The following is an 18,798-nucleotide window of genomic DNA, read 5'->3' as shown; positions in this document are numbered from 1 at the left end:
AAAAGATAAAAAGGAACGGCGTTGGAGAGACAAAGACGATGGAGAACAGTTATGGGGAACCTGTCATCTGATACATACTGTCCAAACCGTATACAATCACAGCCAGCAGCCAGGTATGTCTCACTCTGAAATGCTGCGCTGTTTGAGAGAAAAACATACCTTTAAGCACCGCCAGGGACTGAGCTGTACATTGCCCTAGGCGTATAGGCGGGTCTCCGGCGACTTTTCCCCACCCGCTGACAATGACTGACAGATCTCTGCCTGTGTCCGTGACCAGTGGCTGATACATGCTGCCCACAGTTCCTTTTAAGCTTGCCCGAAAGTAAGAAACCACTACGCATGTCCATCACTGGCAAAAGGAAACTCAACTGTTGCATGTAGAGTTACAGTGCTGGCCAAAAGTATTGGCACCCCTGCAATTCTGTCAGAGAATACTCAGTTTCTTCCTGAAAATGATTGCAATCACAAATTCTTTGGTATTATTATCTTCATTTATTTCGCTTGCAATGAAAAAACACAAAAGAGAATGAAACAAAAATCAAATCATTGATCATTTCACACAAAACTCCAAAAATGGGCCAGACAAAAGTATTGGCACCCTTAGCCTAATACTTGGTTGCACAACCTTTAGCCAAAATAACTGCGAACAACCGCTTCCGGTAACCATCAATGAGTTTCTTACAATGCTCTGCTGGAATTTTAGACCATTCTTCTTTGGCAAACTGCTCCAGGTCCCTGAGATTTGAAGGGTGCCTTCTCCAAACTGCCATTTTGAGATCTCTCCACAGGTGTTCTATGGGATTCAGGTCTGGACTCATTGTTGGCCACTTTAGTAGTCTCCAGTGCTTTCTCTCAAACCATTTTCTAGTGCTTTTTGAAGTGTGTTTTGGGTCATTGTCCTGCTGGAAGACCCATGACCTCTGAGGAAGACCCAGCTTTCTCACACTGGGCCCTACATTATGCTGAAAAATTTGTTGGTAGTCTTCAGACTTCATAATGCCATGCACACGGTCAAGCAGTCCAGTGCCAGAGGCAGCAAAGCAACCCCAAAACATCAGGGAACCTCCGCCATGTTTGACTGTAGGAACCAAGTTCTTTTCTTTGAATGCCTCTTTTTTTTTTCCTGTAAACTCTATGCTGATGGCTTTTCCCAAAAAGCTCTACTTTAGTCTCATCTGATCAGAGAACACTGTTCCAAAACGTTTTAGGCTTTCTCAGGTAAGTTTTGGCAAACTCCAGCCTGGCTTTTTTATGTCTCGGGGCAAGAAGTGGGTTTTTCCTGGGTATCCTACCATACAGTCCCTTTTCATTCAGACGCCGATGGATAGTACGGGTTGACACTGTTGTACCCTCGGACTGCAGGGCAGCTTGAACTTGTTTGGATGTTAGTCGAGGTTATTTATCCACCAGCCGCACAATCTTGCGTTGAAATCTCTCGTCAATTTTTCTTTTCCTTCCACATCTAGGGAGGTTAGCCACAGTGCCATGGGCTTTACACTTCTTGATGACACAGCGCGCCGTAGACACAGGAACTTTCAGGTCTTTGGAGATGGACTTGTAGCCTTGAGATTGCTCATTCTTCCTCACAATTTGGATTCTCAAGTCCTCAGACAGTTCTTTGATCTTCTTTCTTTTCTCCATGCTCAATGTGGTACACACAAGGACACATGACAAGGTTGAGTCAACTTTAATCCATGTCAACTGGCTGCAAGTGTGATTTAGTTATTGCCAACACCTGTTAGGTGCCACAGGTAAGTTACAGGTGCTGTTAATTACACAAATTAGAGAAGCATCAGATGATTTTTCAAACAGTGCCAATACTTTTGTCCACCCCCTTTTTTATGTTTGGTTAGGAATTATATCCTATTTGGCTGTATGACCATTTTTTTTTATTTGTTTTCATTGAAGACAAATTAAATGAAGTTAATAATACCAAAGAATTTGTGATTTTAATCATTTTCAAGAATAAACTGAGTATTATCTGACAGAATTGCAGGGGTGCCAATACTTTTGGCCAGCACTGTAGTTGTTACACGCTCTCCTCTCATAGAGGGGTTTCTGTGCTATTGTTGGCATGAGAGCCTCTTTATAGGTATATTCCTCTTTATTTTATGCCGGATTCACATATCCATGTGTTGTGGCCCCGAGTACAAACCGTAACTAACTAACTGCAGGTCTACTGTACCGAACTTAAGGCCCTATGCGCACGCTGCGGATTTACCGTGGATTTTGCAGCGGATTTGCTGCAGAAAATGTGTCTAATATTTCTGCAGTCATTCCCCAGCAAATCCTATGGGTTTTAAAAAATGCTGTGCACACACTGCGTTTTTGTATACCTGCGGATTTACCCGCGGATTTTCCTCTGTGGAATTAATGAGCATGTCACTTTTTTCCACAGGTACCTGTGGTTTTTGCCATAGATAATGGTAAAAATCCACAGGGACCAACCTGCGTAAAATCCGCGGTAAAACCGCATGCGGATTTCGCTGCAGTTTTATACCGCGAGAGCAGGATTCTTTAAGAGGGTCCGGATTTTCCTTAAGAAAAAGTCACTTTCTAGTGCACACATAGCCTAAAGGGGTTTTCCTCTGAACAACGTTAAAGGGGTATTCCTAGCTCTAAGATCCTATTCCAATATGTAGTAGGTGTGATAATAATAATATTAGCAAATACCTTCAATTAGAAATGTAGTATAGGTCTCTTGACTCACTATGTCACCTCTTGTTCAGGGCATTGCAGGACATTAGGTATCCATGGTTACAACCACTCATAGTCACAATTAGCTAGTTAGTTATTGGTGGTCATAACCATGGATCCCTAAGGTCCCCCAATGCCCTGCGCATAAGCGACATAGTCAATCAGAAGCACTATACTACATTTCTAATTGGAGGTATTTGCTAATATTATTATTATTATTACACCTTCTATATATTGGGCTAGGATCTTGGAAATGGGAATACCCCTTTAATTTTAATTTAGCTATAGATGTGGGGTTTCCCCATGAACAAGTTACATTTAATCAATAGATCTTGGAATAATAATAATTTCTACGATTGGATGCCCTTAAAATAAATGTTCCTGTGCTGAGATAATCTTATATATGTGCCCCTGCTACGGTATGTACTGTGTAATGGCCGTGTCTGACCGTACAGGGAGATGGTCTGATCATACCACAGCTCCTGGGCAGGGGAGGGAGCAAAAGAGAGTATACAGACAGGATAGCACGGGAAATAGGACAATATGGGAACAAATTAGCAGAAAATGCTGAATAAAAGAACTTTTTATTACATATAGTCAAAGTGCACAGTGCCTACTTCATTAAATTGTAGAAAACATGAAATGTAAGCGGGAGGACAAGGGGAAGATCAAGCAATTGGACAGGTGTAACAAATTGCAATTCTGCTAGGATGGTAAGAAAGTGACTATGTGCATAGTAGTGGCAAAAGGTACCTTCCCCCTTTGATGAAGCGGCCAGCCTGACTGCCACAGGCCGCGAAACGCGCGTCAGGGAATTGTCCCACTGCTCCACGCAAACGGTAATGATTTGACTACTTAGTCATGAATTGTCTCTTATATTGCTTCTCTGCTAACTACTCTCTCTTGTGCTCGTCTTTGGCCCTCTGACCCCTGGGTGGTTTCCCTTATATATTACTTACTTTTTCAAGTAGTTATTTAGTTGATACCTCTCTAGATCACCACATATATATTTGGCTTTTTGGTTTCATTTAGCCATTATATCGTCATTATACTGATCCATATATAATAGGGCCACGACTATACACATAGTCACTATCTTTCACTATCTAAGCAGACTTGCATTTTGTCATCTAATTGCATTTATCTGACTTTTTAATGCTTTACTGTCATTTTCACTGCTCTTCTGCTCAATCATTTTCTTTGTGCCTGATTTTGGCTCCCTGTTTTTTTTTTGGGACTTTCCCTATACTCTTCCTCCATTAACCCTTAAGCTGATACTTTTCCTGGATCTTTAAGTATTTGGGTTGCTAGCCATTACATTGTTACCATACTGAGTCACACATCCACTAGGATTTTTTACCCTGGTATTCAGTGTTTTTGGTTTGAGTTTTTTTTATATAGGGCCACGACTATGCACATAGTCACTTTCTTACCATCCTAGCAGAATTGCAATTTGTTACACCTGTCCAATTGCTTGATCTTCCCCTTGTCCTCCCGCCTACATTTCATGTTTTCTACAACTTAATGAAGTATGCACTGTGCACTTTGACTATATGTAATAAAAAGTTCTTTTATTCAGCATTTTCTGCTCATTTGTTCTCTTTTGTTGACAATCAGTTCCTTTGAGCTGCTGTTGACTGGATGGGCTCCTCCCGTCTCAGTCCTTTATATGCTTAATCCCTATGGAAATTAATTTGTTTATCAATATGGGAACATACCTGATAGTTTTTTTTTTTTAAATGCAGGGAGGAAAATGTTTCACTTTGAAGAAAGAATAATTTGTGATCCCATGCTGTAATGTCTGTATACTTTTTTGCATCCTCCCCGGCCCAGGAGCTGTGGTATGATCAGTCCATGTCCCTGTACGGTCAGACACGGCCATTACACAGCACATAGCAGGGGCACATATATATTAGATTATGTCAGCACATGAACAGTTTTTTTTTTAAACACATCCAATTGTGGAAATTATTATTATTATTATTCCAAGATTTATTGATTAAATGTAACTTGTTAAATGGGATAACCCCACATCTATAGCTATGAGGTTGGTAAGTTCAGGACAGCAGAGCCACGACCGGTCTGTGATTCATGGACCATGGCACACGGATGTATAAGCTCAGAGCTGTACAGGTTTATTCACAGTATAATGCCATACATTTCTTTATAAAGGGTCCCACCTCTAGTATCAGCCCTTATCTCAAGTACTGGCATCATCTTATAGTTAAGCATGGCTCTCCATTCACATCTATGGGAGTTCTAAAAGCGCCACTTTATATTAGTGCTAAATGATCACTTCTGCTTTAGAAAAACACAAATAAAATGCAAATCACGATGGGACATGTAGGACTTGTTTTAATGATATAGGGGCCAACTAAGAAGAGAACAAGGTGCCAAGGGAAAGGTCACAGATCATCAGGCAACACCAGCAGAAACGGGACCCAAAGTGCTCCCCTCAGCGGCAGTGGTGTCCAGAACTCTGGTTTACTAAGTTGTCGGTGTCCGCATTATTGGACTGAGTGAGTACGCATGTGACCCTTACCTCCCCAACGGCACATCCCTGTCACCATCACTGAGCCCCGGGGTATCCCCCCTAACCGTGGAGGGGTTAAACACCACGGGTGGCGTCATGAACTGTAAATACACCATCCCCTGTAAATACCGCCTTAATTTGAGTGGCCGCACGATCCCCAGGTCCGGACGCCCCTCAAGCCACCGCGGATCCGGATCCGAGCAGCCCGGTTGCTGATATGGGGCAGTGTTACGAGGGGGACCCGGGGAAGCGTGCCAAGATGGGAAATGGACAGCTTCCGCCGGTCAAGGTCCACTGTGCGGTGTAAGGGACCGCTGCTATGGTCAGGAAAGAGTGAGCGGGTTGCTACTAGTGATCGTCTGGAATGTCACAGACGATCTATGTACACCGGTCCGCCCTAACCCGTGAGGGTTGTATGGCTCGGGGCTTCTCGATCGGTGTACCTGTTGCACGGGGACGCACAGAGGTGCCTACGCACGTGTGCCAGCGGGAGTCACAGGATATGGCACGAGGGTAGCACAGAGGTGCCCACGTACGTGTGCTTTCAATAACCAGGTGAGTCCGGTGGAGACTCGAGGAGCTCACCTGGGACAGGAACACGGCCTGTTGAAGGAGATACTGCCGGAGCAGCAAGGCAGAAACACGGCCTGCAAACCAGGTGCTGCCTGAGCAGCAAGGGCAAAGCCCACAAAAGACAATAATGCCTGAGCAGTGGCGTGGCAGCACGCTGCCAGACATCCAAACATAGAAGGACGGTCGCGCACCGCCATGATGGCAGGGGGAGCTTTTAAGGAGGTGTAGCTCCACCCAAGGGCGGGCGCGAGACGGACGTGACCCAATCAGGATTCGTGACGTCTTGTCCCGGCCAGTCAAGATTCAGCACACCACCAGCCTCGTTATCGGGCCGTGTGATATCAGTGAGCGAATCAGAAGAAGTCACGTGGGGCACATACTCATCTTCCTGCCTCTGGGTCATAAAGGCGGGATCCTCGGTTTCACAATGTGCAGAGATAAGGGAAGTCTTGCTGCTTCCCTGAGCATCCATCCTTTGCACACTACGCAACCTCCCCGACCCTCTGTGATGCTGAGCAGGAGGGCTTGTGGCAGACAAGGGATGGGAGACCACTCCATTCCTTGCAAGGGGAGAACCACTAGGTGTCACCCTTCTGCTGCGTCTCCAAAGAGGCAACTCCTGCAGACTGCGCAGTCTCCCAGACCTTTGGTGCTGCTGAGCAGGAGGGCTCGCGGCAGACAAGGAATGGGGGACCACCTCATTCCTTGCAACAGGAGAGCCACGAGGTGTAACAGGGCAGTACATGTGCAAAGCAAGAATCAAAGCAAAAGGTGGCTACTTTGAAGAACCTAGAATTTAAGACCTATTTTCAGTTGTTTCACACTTTTTTGTTAAGTATTTCATTCCACATGTGTTAATTCATAGTTTTGATGGCTTCAATGTGAATCTACAATTTTCAGAGTCATGAAAATAAAGAAAACTCTTTGAATGAGAACTTTTGGTCTGTACTGTGTGTGTGTATATATATATATACACACATACACATACACACACACACACTACTGATCAAAAGTTTGGACACACCTCATCTCTAGAGCAACTATTAAGACTTTGTGCAGCAGGCCTTCATGGTAAAATAGCTGCTAGGAAACCACTGCTAAGGACAGGCAACAAGCAGAAGAGACTTGTTTGGGCTAAAAAACTCGAGGAATGGACATTAGACCAGTGGAAATCTGTGCTTTGGTCTGATAAGTCCGAATTTGAGATCTTTGAATCCAACCACCGTGTCTTTGTAGAAAAGGTGAACGGATGGACTCTACATGGCTGGTTCCCACCGTGAAACATGGAGGAGGAGGTGTGATGGTGTGAGGGTGCTTTGCTGGTGACACTGTTGGGGATTTATTCAAATTTGAAGGCATACAGAACCACCATGCCTACCACAGCATCTTGCAGTGGCGAGCTATTCCATCCGGTTTGCATTTAGTTGGACCATTATTTATTTCTCAACAGGACAATGACCCCAAACACACCTCCAGGCTGTGTAAGGGCTATTTGACTAAGAAGGAGAGTGATGGGGTGCTATGCCAGATGACCTGGCCTCCACAGTCACCAGACCTGAACCCAATTGAGATGGTTTGGGGTGAGCTAGACCGCAGAGTGAAGGCAAAAGGGCCAACAAGTGCTAAGCATCTCTGGGAACTCCTTCAAGACTGTTGGAAGACCATTTCCGGTGACTACCTCTGAAGCTCATCAAGAGAATGCCAAGAGTGTGCAAAGCAGTGCAAAGCAGTAATCAAAGCAAAAGGTGGCTTCTTTGAAGAACCTAGAATATAAGACATATTTTCAGTTGTTTCACACTCTTTTGCTAAGTATTTCATTCCACATGTGTTAATTCATAGTTTTGATGTCTTCAATGTGAATCTACAATTTTCAGAGTCATGAAAATAAAGAAAACTCTTTGAATGAGATGTGTCTCTCTCTCTTTCTCTTTTCCCAGAATAGGGTCATATCGGTTTTCACTAGCAAATAACCTTTCCCATGGATAAAAAAACCCAAACGGATCCGTTGTTTTACAGATCCTGTCGCATACATTTTTACACAATCTGTAACGAATGACGAATCAAAACGGATTGTGACTGATGGCAAAAAACAGATGTGTGAAAGAGGCCTAAGAGGTTAGTATAACTTAAAGAGGACCTGTTATCAGGTAAAAAGTGGCCAATTCTCACTCTTATTTTATTCCAACTGCTACCCCCCTGAGTATTCCATTTATTTATTTTTCAAATCTGCCACAAACTTCCAGAAATAGGGGTCTTTCTATACTCTTTTTAGTTTGTATCAAGGAGGCGTGGCTTACAGGATTCTCAGGGGCGTGTCGTTAGGCTGCTCTTCATAATTACCCTGTAAGTAACACCCCCTGTTAAAGAACATAAAAATTAATACATAATAAAAAGGCCTATATCTCTAGAACAGTGTGGTGGATTTAAAAAAAATAAAAATAAATAAATAAATAAAAATGTAAAAATTGAATACTAAGGCGGGCTTTGCACGTTGCAACATCGCAAGCCGATGCTGCGATGTCGCACGCGATAGTCCCCGCCCCCGTCGCAGGTACGATATCTTGTGATAGCTGGCGTAGCGATAAATATCGCTACGCCAGCTTCACATGCACTCACCTGGCGTGCGACCGTCGCTCTGGGCGGCGACCCGCCTCCTTCCTAAGGGGGCGGGTCGTGCGGCGTCACAGCGACATCACACAGCAGGCGGCCAATGGCGGTGGAGGGGTGGAGATGAGCCGGATGTAAACATCCCGCCCACCTCCTTCCTTCCGTATAGCCGGCGGCGGCAGGTAAGGAGATGTTCCTCGCTCCTGCAGCTTCACACACAGTGATGTGTGCTGCCGCAGGAACGAGGAACTACATCGTACCTGTCGCGGCACCGGCATTATGGAAATGTCGGAGCCTGCACTGATGATACGATAACGACGCTTTTGCGCTCGTTCATCGTATCATCTAGGATTTACACACTACGACATCGTAAGTGACGCCGGATGTGCGTCACTTTCGATTTGACCCCACCGACATCGCACCTGTGATGTCGTAGTGTGCAAAGCCGCCCTAAGACTAATAACATGACAGAATCATAAATACAGCTCTGAGGTGGGAGTTACTGAACATTCTATAATGATCATACATAAGATGCATTAGCAATGGGGGCATTGATAATGTATAACATTATATTCTGCATATATTCTGCACATATACAATAATTTTTTTGAACAGAGATTAGCACCATGTGTCGATTAGCCGGACCTACAGTATTGACATGGTTAATGAGTTCCAGGATGCTCTCCGTCAGAGTTGTGATGCTTTCATCATGGAATTGGAACTGGAGAGACAAACATTACAATCCTTATACATGTGCAATATAAAGATTCCATATACTGAATGCAGCTTGGGAAGGCAAAACATGCACTGGGAATGACGTAAACCATTTCCTATGTATCGACTGCCATCCGCTGGCGGCTTTGTGGTATAACAACTTTACATTATCTGTACCTTGTAGGACTGCACAAACTCTGTACACTTTAAGCTGTAGAAGCACCGTAATTTTTGACTCAGAGAGAGTCATTCTAATTTCAAAGCAGTACAATGTCTCATGCTAAACTACATGACTCCGGAAAGTCTGACTGAGGGTCTTACCTTACCGTACCGACCACAACCCAAAACCCCCTTTCCCGACTTCTTAACCTAAAATTAAGACACAAAGACTGTGACATTGGATGTAAAAGGCCACAAACATCCCCATTTATTACTTAACAACAAAAAATCAATAACATTTTCACACAAAATATAGTAATAACCCAATAACAACATAACCTAACCACCAGAAAAGGAGGGCGGGGTAAGTGAAGGTTCCCATTGTAACACCAGCTCCACCTGAGATCCCATCCCAGCAGGGACCCACATTAACCAACCATACCATTGCACCACTAGGGCTAACCCGTTCCTGCACTGAGTTCCACCCTTTGCTCTTTTGTTTAATCCACCAACTTCAAATACCACTCTTCTTTCCGCCTGCTGTGACAGTCAATGCCTCTTCATCTCTCCACGTCGATCTCCAAAAGTCCCAAAAATAGAGCGAGTGAGCAGGATGATTTCGGACGTCTGCCAGGTACCGAATGACCACTCCAACCCCAAAGCCCTGCCCTATATATTGTGAGGGTAGCCTGGGCTATAGGTAGTTTGTTCAGATGTAATAAGATTATCTGTGTATGTAAATAATCCAAATATAGATGTCGTCGCATAATTATCTGTGTGTCTATATGACAATCGCACAGACGCCATAATATGATTCAAAGCTATATGTTCAAGAAAGGGTTAACCAAAGATGAAGCCAGAATGAACAATGAATAAGGAAGGCCTTCATAATGATGAGTGAAAGTCTTATCAGTGGTTTCACACAAAGAAGCAATGTGTTATCTGTGGGATGAAATGTGTGTTCCTATGTTCATACGCATCTCCCCAAACCTCCCTATACGGCTTTGATATATGAAAAAAGACAGATTTTGATACTTTGTACATGTCTGAAGCTTGAAATGTTATACTAAAATCTGAGCTATTCATTACATGGGTCAGTCACCTATACTGACTCAAAGAGTGAACACAGGCTCTGTGGTCATTGTTTCTGAGTCATCTATACATATAATTGCCTTATTCTGTCTGTCTGTCTTGCTCCAAAATTCTGTCGTTACCGTGACAAGCGTCTCATTGGCCGCTCGCCTCGGCTCCGCCCCCCCCGCACGGATTGGCCGCTCGCCCAGGCTCCGCCCCCACACGGATTGGCCTCTTGCCCCGGCCCTCTGCACACATTGGCAACTCGGCCACGCCCCGCCCACCTCACGCATTGCACGCTCGCTCTGGCCCCGCCCCCGCACGCATTCCCCGAACCGACACAGAGCCCCGACTCCCAGGTGAGTGCTGTACCCCCGGGAGCCCACACCAGCGTACGCCAGCAACCCAGCCGACACATACCCTCGCATTGCTGGGGTTGCCGGCGTACGCTGGTGTGGGCTCCCGTGCGTGCGGGGGGCGGGGTACGCTGGTGACCATGGTACACATCGGCTAATATTGTGTAGCATGGTTACCAGCGTATGCCGGCTTCCTGCCCATTTACATCATTGGTCTCCCGCTGTCACACGCTGATACGTGCTGCACAGCAGGAGACCAACAAGTGACCCAGCACTGTCTCTTTGACTCCTCTCCCCACAGGAATACTCCTCCTATTAGATTCCTCTCCCCCCAGGACTGCTCCTCCTATTAGACTCCTCACTCCCAGGACTACTCCTCCTATTATCCTCCTCTCCCCCCAGGACTACTCCTTCTATTATACTCCTCACCTCCAGGACTACTCCTCCTATTATCCTCCTCTCCCCCCAGGACTACTCCTCCTATTATACTCCTCTCCCCCCAGGACTACTCCTCCTATTATCCTGCTCTCCCCCCAGGACTACTCCTCCTATTATACTCCTCTCACCCCAGGACTACTCCTCCTATTATCCTCCTTTCTCCGCAGGACTACTGCTCCTATTATCCTCCTCTCCCCCCAGGACTACTCCTCCTATTATCCTCCTTTCTCCCCAGGACTACTCCTCCTATTATCCTGCTCTCCCCACAGGACTACTCCTCCTATTATCCTCCTCTCCCCACAGGACTACTCCTCCTATTATCCTCCTCTCTCCCCAAGACTACTCCTCCTATTATCCTCCTCTCCCCCCAGGACTACTCCTCCTATTATACTCCTCACCTCCAGGACTACTCCTATTATCCTCCTCTCCCCCAGGACTACTCCTCCTATTATCCTCCTCTCCCCCCAGGACTACTCCTCCTATTATCCTCCTCTCCCCCCAGGACTATTCCTCCTATTATCCTGCTCTCCCCCCAGGACTACTCCTCCTATTATACTCCTCTCCCCCCAGAACTACTTCTATTATACTCCTCTCCCCCCATGACTACTTCTCATATTATCCTCCTCTCCCCCCAGGACTATTCCTCCTATTATCCTGCTCTCCCCCCAGGACTACTCCTCCTATTATCCTCCTTTCTCCCCAGGACTACTCCTCCTATTATCCTGCTCTCCCCACAGGACTACTCCTCCTATTATACTCCTCTCTCCCCTGGACTACTCCTCCTATTATCCTCCTCTCCCCCCAGGACTACTCCTCCTATTATTCTTCTCCCCCCCCAGGAATACTCCTCCTATTAGACTCCTCTCTCCCCAGGACTACTCCTCCTATTATCCTCCTCTCCCCCCAGGACTACTCCTATTATACTCCTCTTCCCCCAGGACTACTCCTATTATTCTTCTCCCCCCCCCAGGAATACTCCTCCTATTAGACTCCTCTCCCCCAGGATTACTCCTCCTATTAGACTCCTCACCCCCAGGACTACTCCTCCTATTATCCTCCTCTCCCCCCAGGACTACTCCTCCTATTATACTCCTCACCTCCAGGACTACTCCTCCTATTATCCTCCTCTCCCCCCAGGAATATTCCTCCTAATATCCTCCTCTCCCTCCAGGACTACTCCTCCTATTATACTCCTCTCCCCCAGGACTACTCCTCCTATTATACTCCTCTCCCCCCAGGACTCCTCCTCCTATTATCCTGCTCTCCCCCAGGACTACTCCTCCTATGATACTCCTCTCCCCCAGGACTACTCCTCCTATTATCTTCCTCTCCCCCCAGGACTACTCCTCCTATTATACTCCTCTCACCCCAGGACTACTCCTCCTATTATCCTCCTTTCTCCGGACTACTCCTCCTATTATCCTCCTCTCCCCCCAGGACTACTCCTCCTATTATCCTCCTTTCTCCCCAGGACTACTCCTCCTATTATCCTGCTCTCCCCACAGGACTACTCCTCCTATTATCCTCCTCTCCCCACAGGACTACTCCTCCTATTATCCTCCTCTCTCCCCAAGACTACTCCTCCTATTATCCTCCTCTCCCCCCAGGACTACTCCTCCTATTATACTCCTCACCTCCAGGACTACTCCTATTATCCTCCTCTCCCCCAGGACTACTCCTCCTATTATCCTCCTCTTCCCCCAGGACTACTCCTCCTATTATCCTCCTCTCCCCCCAGGACTATTCCTCCTATTATCCTGCTCTCCCCCCAGGACTACTCCTCCTATTATACGCCTCTCCCCCCAGAACTACTTCTATTATACTCCTCTCCCCCCAGGACTACTTCTCATATTATCCTCCTCTCCCCCCAGGACTATTCCTCCTATTATCCTGCTCTCCCCCCAGGACTACTCCTCCTATTATCCTCCTTTCTCCCCAGGACTACTCCTCCTATTATCCTGCTCTCCCCACAGGACTACTCCTCCTATTATCCTCCTCTCCCCCCAGGACTACTCCTCCTATTATTCTTCTCCCCCCCAGGAATACTCCTCCTATTAGACTCCTCTCTCCCCAGGACTACTCCTCCTATTATCCTCCTCTCCCCCCAGGACTACTCCTATTATACTCCTCTTCCCCCAGGACTACTCCTATTATTCTTCTCCCCCCCCCCAGGAATACTCCTCCTATTAGACTCCTCTCCCCCCAGGATTACTCCTCCTATTAGACTCCTCACCCCCAGGACTACTCCTCCTATTATCCTCCTCTCCCCCCAGGACTACTCCTCCTATTATACTCCTCACCTCCAGGACTACTCCTCCTATTATCCTCCTCTCCCCCCAGGAATATTCCTCCTATTATCCTCCTCTCCCTCCAGGACTACTCCTCCTATTAGACTCCTCACCCCCAGGCCTACTCCTCCTATTATCCTCCTCTCCCCCCAGGACTACTCCTCCTATTATACTCCTCTCCCCCAGGACTACTCCTCCTATTATACTCCTCTCCCCCCAGGACTCCTCCTCCTATTATCCTGCTCTCCCCCAGGACTACTCCTCCTATGATACTCCTCTCCCCCAGGACTACTCCTCCTATTATCTTCCTCTCCCCCCAGGACTACTCCTCCTATTATACTCCTCACCTCCAGGACTACTCCTCCTATTCTCCTCCTCTCCCCCCAGGACTACTCCTCCTATTATCCTCCTCTCCCCCCAGGACTATTCCTACTATTATACTCCTCTCTCCCCAGGACTACTCCTCCAACACACACACACACACTGCACAAAACATACCTCCCCCCAAAACACACACACACCCACACAAACCGCGCAACACATACAGCACCAAACACACACAACGCTGCAGACACAGCGCTCCACAAACAACACAACACACACAACGCAACACACAGCACCACACACACACACAACGCTGCAGACACACAGCGCTCCACAAACACAACACACACAATGCAACACACAGCACCACACACACACACACACACACAACGCTGCAGACACACAGCGCTCTACAAACAACGCAACACACAAACAACACCGCTCTCACACACCCCCACCCAGACAACACCCAGAACATTTACAGCCCCTACACAAATACTTGGCAACTACACACAACAACATCTATATATATAACAAAAATCATACAGTAACTACACAATAAATTCTAGAATACCCGATGCGTTAGAATCGGGCCACCTTCTAGTTTATTATATCTGTGCAGATAGCTAATTTGGCCCCATGCCTCTGGTCCTGCCCTGAACAAAGACTCCTTAGCAGTCTTACCTAAAATTCGCCCTTGACAACACTACCCTATAACTGCCCTCCCCGTGACCAATCACAGAGCCCTACAACCCAACATCCCCTATAACTCCACCCTCCAATTTTCCCACACAAAGTAAATTCTCAACTTAATACATTGCTATACCCACAGGCCTAGCCCCCCTCCCTTAGTCATGCTGGCCTCCCTTAAGCCCCTTTGGGGCGGGCAGTCCGGGCTGTCCTTTTTTGGTTAAAATTCTGGCCATGTCAAATTGAAGCTTTAGTCGTATAGCGGACCAACTAGGAGCATGTGCCTGTACAAGAATATTGTATCAGACGCAGACAGAGGAAGCTTGTGTAACTGATGAGAAAGGAGGGATAGGCCTCAGCCAGAGCCAGTGGCCTTGATGGGGAATACATTTTAGGTAATGACAAATTTATAATTTTGAGTGAAGGCAACATTCTTGCCCATCCTCACTTTTTTTTGTTATAGATAGCGTTGAGGTTATTTATTTATTTTTTTTTGTAGTGATTGTCTGGAAATCTTCTTTTGTTATAGCTGCTGGTGTAGAAAGATGGATATAAAACAAGCGCACTATGAGAAGCACCCGTGGAATCCTTTTAGCGTTTAAAAAATTAGAATTGCTCACCTTTGTTGGTTGTGCGCCCCCGCACAACTTCAGTGAAGGCTAATCAGTCTGGAGTTCCTCCGAACAGATCCTATGTCCAGGCTTCCAACATCCAGATTGTGGGTATCGTTGTCGGCTACTGATTTCCACCGGCACCATGGAAATCAGGTTCTTGTTCCTCTCTCCTCCAGCTAACCAGCTGGATTTTTTGATATGTCAGCAGGTCCTTTGCTGCTAATACCGATTCCCAACAGGGAGGGGGTAAATGGATAATTATTTCGGTCTAATATAGCGCAAAAAGGATATTTGCTGATATTAATTATTTGAACTTTATTGAATAGGCACTCCTATTATTACAACGGTGTAGAAAGATGGACATACTGTCCACGTTCCCTTTTGAAAACATCAATGTTAATAATGTGCCATGTGAATTACAACACGTTAGTGTGTTGAATGTATTTTGCCTGACTGTAGGCTAAGACAAGAGTTAATGATTAGGATTAGTCCAGAGGGGGAGTGGCTATAGTGAGGGAACAGTGATGGTTTCCTGTCAGAAGGGCAGGTAGGGCCCAGCGTGCAGTAGTGATGGACCTAAGGTTTAGCTAGTGAGCAGAGCCGCATGAAGTGGATATCCCTGGCGTGAGCGGAGACCAAAGCAGAGAATAGCGAGATCCTGAGGAGAGAACACGAGAGAATTGATCGAGATATAGGCGGGCTTTGCACGTTGCGACATCGCAAGCCGATGCTGCGATGTCGCACGCGATAGTCCCCGCCCCCGTCGCAGGTCCAATATCTTGTGAAAGCTGGCGTAGCAAAAATTATCGCTACGCCGGCTTCACATGCACTCACCTGCCCTGCGACCGTCGCTCTGGCCGGCGACCCGCCTCCTTATTAAGGGGGTGGGTCGTGCGGCGTCACTGCGACGTTACACGGCAGGCGGCCAATCGGAGCGGAGGGGCGGAGATGAGTGGGATGTAAACATCCCGCCCACCTCCTTCCTTCCGCATATTCTACGGAAGCCGCGGTGACGCCGGTAGGAGATGTTCCTCGCTCCTGCGGCTTCACACGCAGCGATGTGTGCTGCCGCAGGAGCGAGGAACAACATCGGACCGTCGCATCAGCGTAATTATGGATTACGCCGACGCTGCACCGATGATACGATTACGACGCTTTTGCGCTCGTTAATCGTATCATCGAACCTTTACACACTACGATGTCGCATGCGATGCCGGAAGTATGTCATTTTCAATTTGACCCCACCGACATCGCACCTACGATGTCGTAGTGTGCAAAGCCCGCCATAGAGTAAACAACTGGAGGCACGCCCTGGGACAGGACGCACAGCACTTCGGCCCCGAGTTTATAACACATAACGTGCAGCATTGTGATAAGATCACCACCTTGCTGACGCCATCACAGTGCTGCGGGCGCCACACATGATACATCAGGCAGCGGTAAGTGCTCCATGGAGGAGCCGAAGATGAAAGGTTTAATTAATGGGGATGAGTGTGGACAAGCTGAGGACATACAACAGGGGTACATTTGTGAAGGATCACAGCTTTTGTGACAGGCAGGGGCGGTTACTGTATTCTGAGGGGGGGAGGTAGGAGTGTGTAGTGATGGAGTAGTGTATTTTGTGTGTGTGTGGGGGGTGCATTGTATTATGTCTGGGGAGGGGGTAATGGGGGGTGCATTGTATTGTATTGTATAAGTGTGTCTGTAGGGGGTGATAGAAGGTGCATTTTGTGTGTGATTGTGTGTGTGCGTGTAGGGGGTAAGCATTGCATTGTGTGTGTGTGTGTGTATGGGAGGGGGTGATGGGTGGTGCATTGTATTGTGTGTGTGTAGGGGTGTAGGGGGTGATGGGGGTGCATCTTATTGTGTGTGTGTGTGTATGTGGGGGGAGGGGTAATGGAGGATGAATTGTATCGTTTGTGTGGGGAGGAGTAATGGAGGCTGCATTGTATTGTGTGTGTGTGTGTAGGGGGGGGGAGGGGTAATGGAGGGTGCATTAAATTGTGTGTGTGGGGAGGGGGTGCATTGTATTTGTGTGTGTGTGTGTGGGGGGTGATGAGGGGTACATTGTATTGTGTGTGTGTGTGTGTGGGGGAGAGTTAATAGAGGGTGCATTGTATTGTGTGTGTGTGGGGGGAGGGGTAATGGGGGATGCATTGTATTTTGTGTGTGGGGAGGGGTAATGGAGGGTGCATTGTAGTGTGTGTATGTGTGTGTGTGTAGGGGGTAATAGGGGGTGCATTGTATTTGTGTGTAGGGGTGATGGGGGGGGTGCATTTTGTGTGTGTGTGTGTGTGTGTGTGTGTGTAGGGGTAATGGAGGGTGCATTGTAGTGTTTGTGTGTGTAATAATAATAATAAAAAAGGGGCAATATGGGGGGATATTATGAAGAGAGGCAGTGTGGGGGTGTATTATAAAGAAAGCAGTGTGGAGGGGACATTATGGAGAGAAGCTGTGTATGGGGACATTATGGAAAGAGGCAGCGTGGGGGTATATTAAGAAGAGAGGCAGTGTGGGAGGTATGTGAAAGATATTACACATTCACCACGCGAAAAGTCGGCCTGTGAACCCCCAAATGTCAGGGCTGAATTTTAGTCCCAGTCCGTCCCTGCAGCCAGCATTGCTGCACAGGTTAAAGGGGTGGGGTGTCAGCCTGTCAATGCTCAGACCATACGCTGCACACTGCATCAAATTGGTCTGCATGGCGGTCATCCCAGAAGGAGGTGTCTTCTAAAGATGATGCATAAGAAAGCCCGCAAACCGTTTGCTGAAGACAAGTCGAGTAAGCACATGGATTACTGGAATAATGTCCTCTGGTCTGAGGAGATCAAAATAAACTTATTTGGTTTAAATGAGTATGGCAGCAACCAGGTGAGGAGTACAAAGACAAATGTGCTTGCCTGCTCTCAGGCATGGTGTTGGGGGTGTCATGGTTTGGAGCTGTATGAGTGCTGCCAGCTGTGGGGAGCTACAGTTAATTGATGCGACCATGAATGTACTGTGACATATTGAAGCAGGGCATTATCCCCTCCCTTCGGAAACTGGGCCACAGGGCAATATTCCAAAATGATAATCATAACCCCAAACACAACTCCAAGACGACCACGGTCTTGCTGTTACGACTGAACCTTAACACTCTCACGGGGATGGACAAACCGGAGGAGATATAAAACTGGAAATGCACAGGTTCCAAAACAGGCTAGTACTTGCCCTAGACCTAACCCTTATTTATCACTGCCTGACAGGAAAGGATGGCACCCTAAGATCAGATAATGGCACCCCCATTGGTTGACGGCTGATCCTGAGTGACCTTAACTGCACCCTAAACTATAAACCAAGAGTAACACAAACACAACAAAAAGGATAAATGAAAACACACAGGCGGAAGGTGAGACCGAGGGCTAGGAACGTTCAAACACAATCGCACAGGAATGATGGAATACAAAAAAAACAAAAAGAATAACAAAATACATGAAAACCCAGCTAAATCTAAATGAAACAGACTGGGAGATAACTGGGAAGGGAATCACACAAACTGCAGCAAATAGCAATAGCAAGGTCTCAGTGAGAAACCGAGAAGCTGGGACTCCAGACAAGTATTCATCCATAAATATAGCCAGCACTGAGACCTGTGAGTAGTAAGTATAAATAGCCCCTAGCAAAATGTATTTGGGCAAAACAAAACATGAAAATGAACACACCTGAATAGAAATGGTCCTTAAGAATTTGGA

The 18,798-nt window shown here is 46.8% G+C and overlaps 1 long non-coding RNA gene across 1 annotated transcript in view; it reads right to left on the bottom strand.

Annotated features, from left to right (window-relative positions):
• The window catches only part of LOC142301861 (uncharacterized), a 32,902-nt gene that overhangs the window by 1,344 nt on the left and 12,760 nt on the right, over positions 1-18,798 (bottom strand). The gene's annotated exons all lie outside the window — the stretch shown is intronic.

The sequence above is a fragment of the Anomaloglossus baeobatrachus genome, chromosome 4 (genome assembly GCF_048569485.1).
Source record: "Anomaloglossus baeobatrachus isolate aAnoBae1 chromosome 4, aAnoBae1.hap1, whole genome shotgun sequence".
Lineage (NCBI taxonomy): Eukaryota > Metazoa > Chordata > Amphibia > Anura > Aromobatidae > Anomaloglossus > Anomaloglossus baeobatrachus.
The sequence above is the reverse complement of the archived record's forward strand: the minus strand, read 5'-3'. Positions and strand labels throughout refer to the sequence as shown.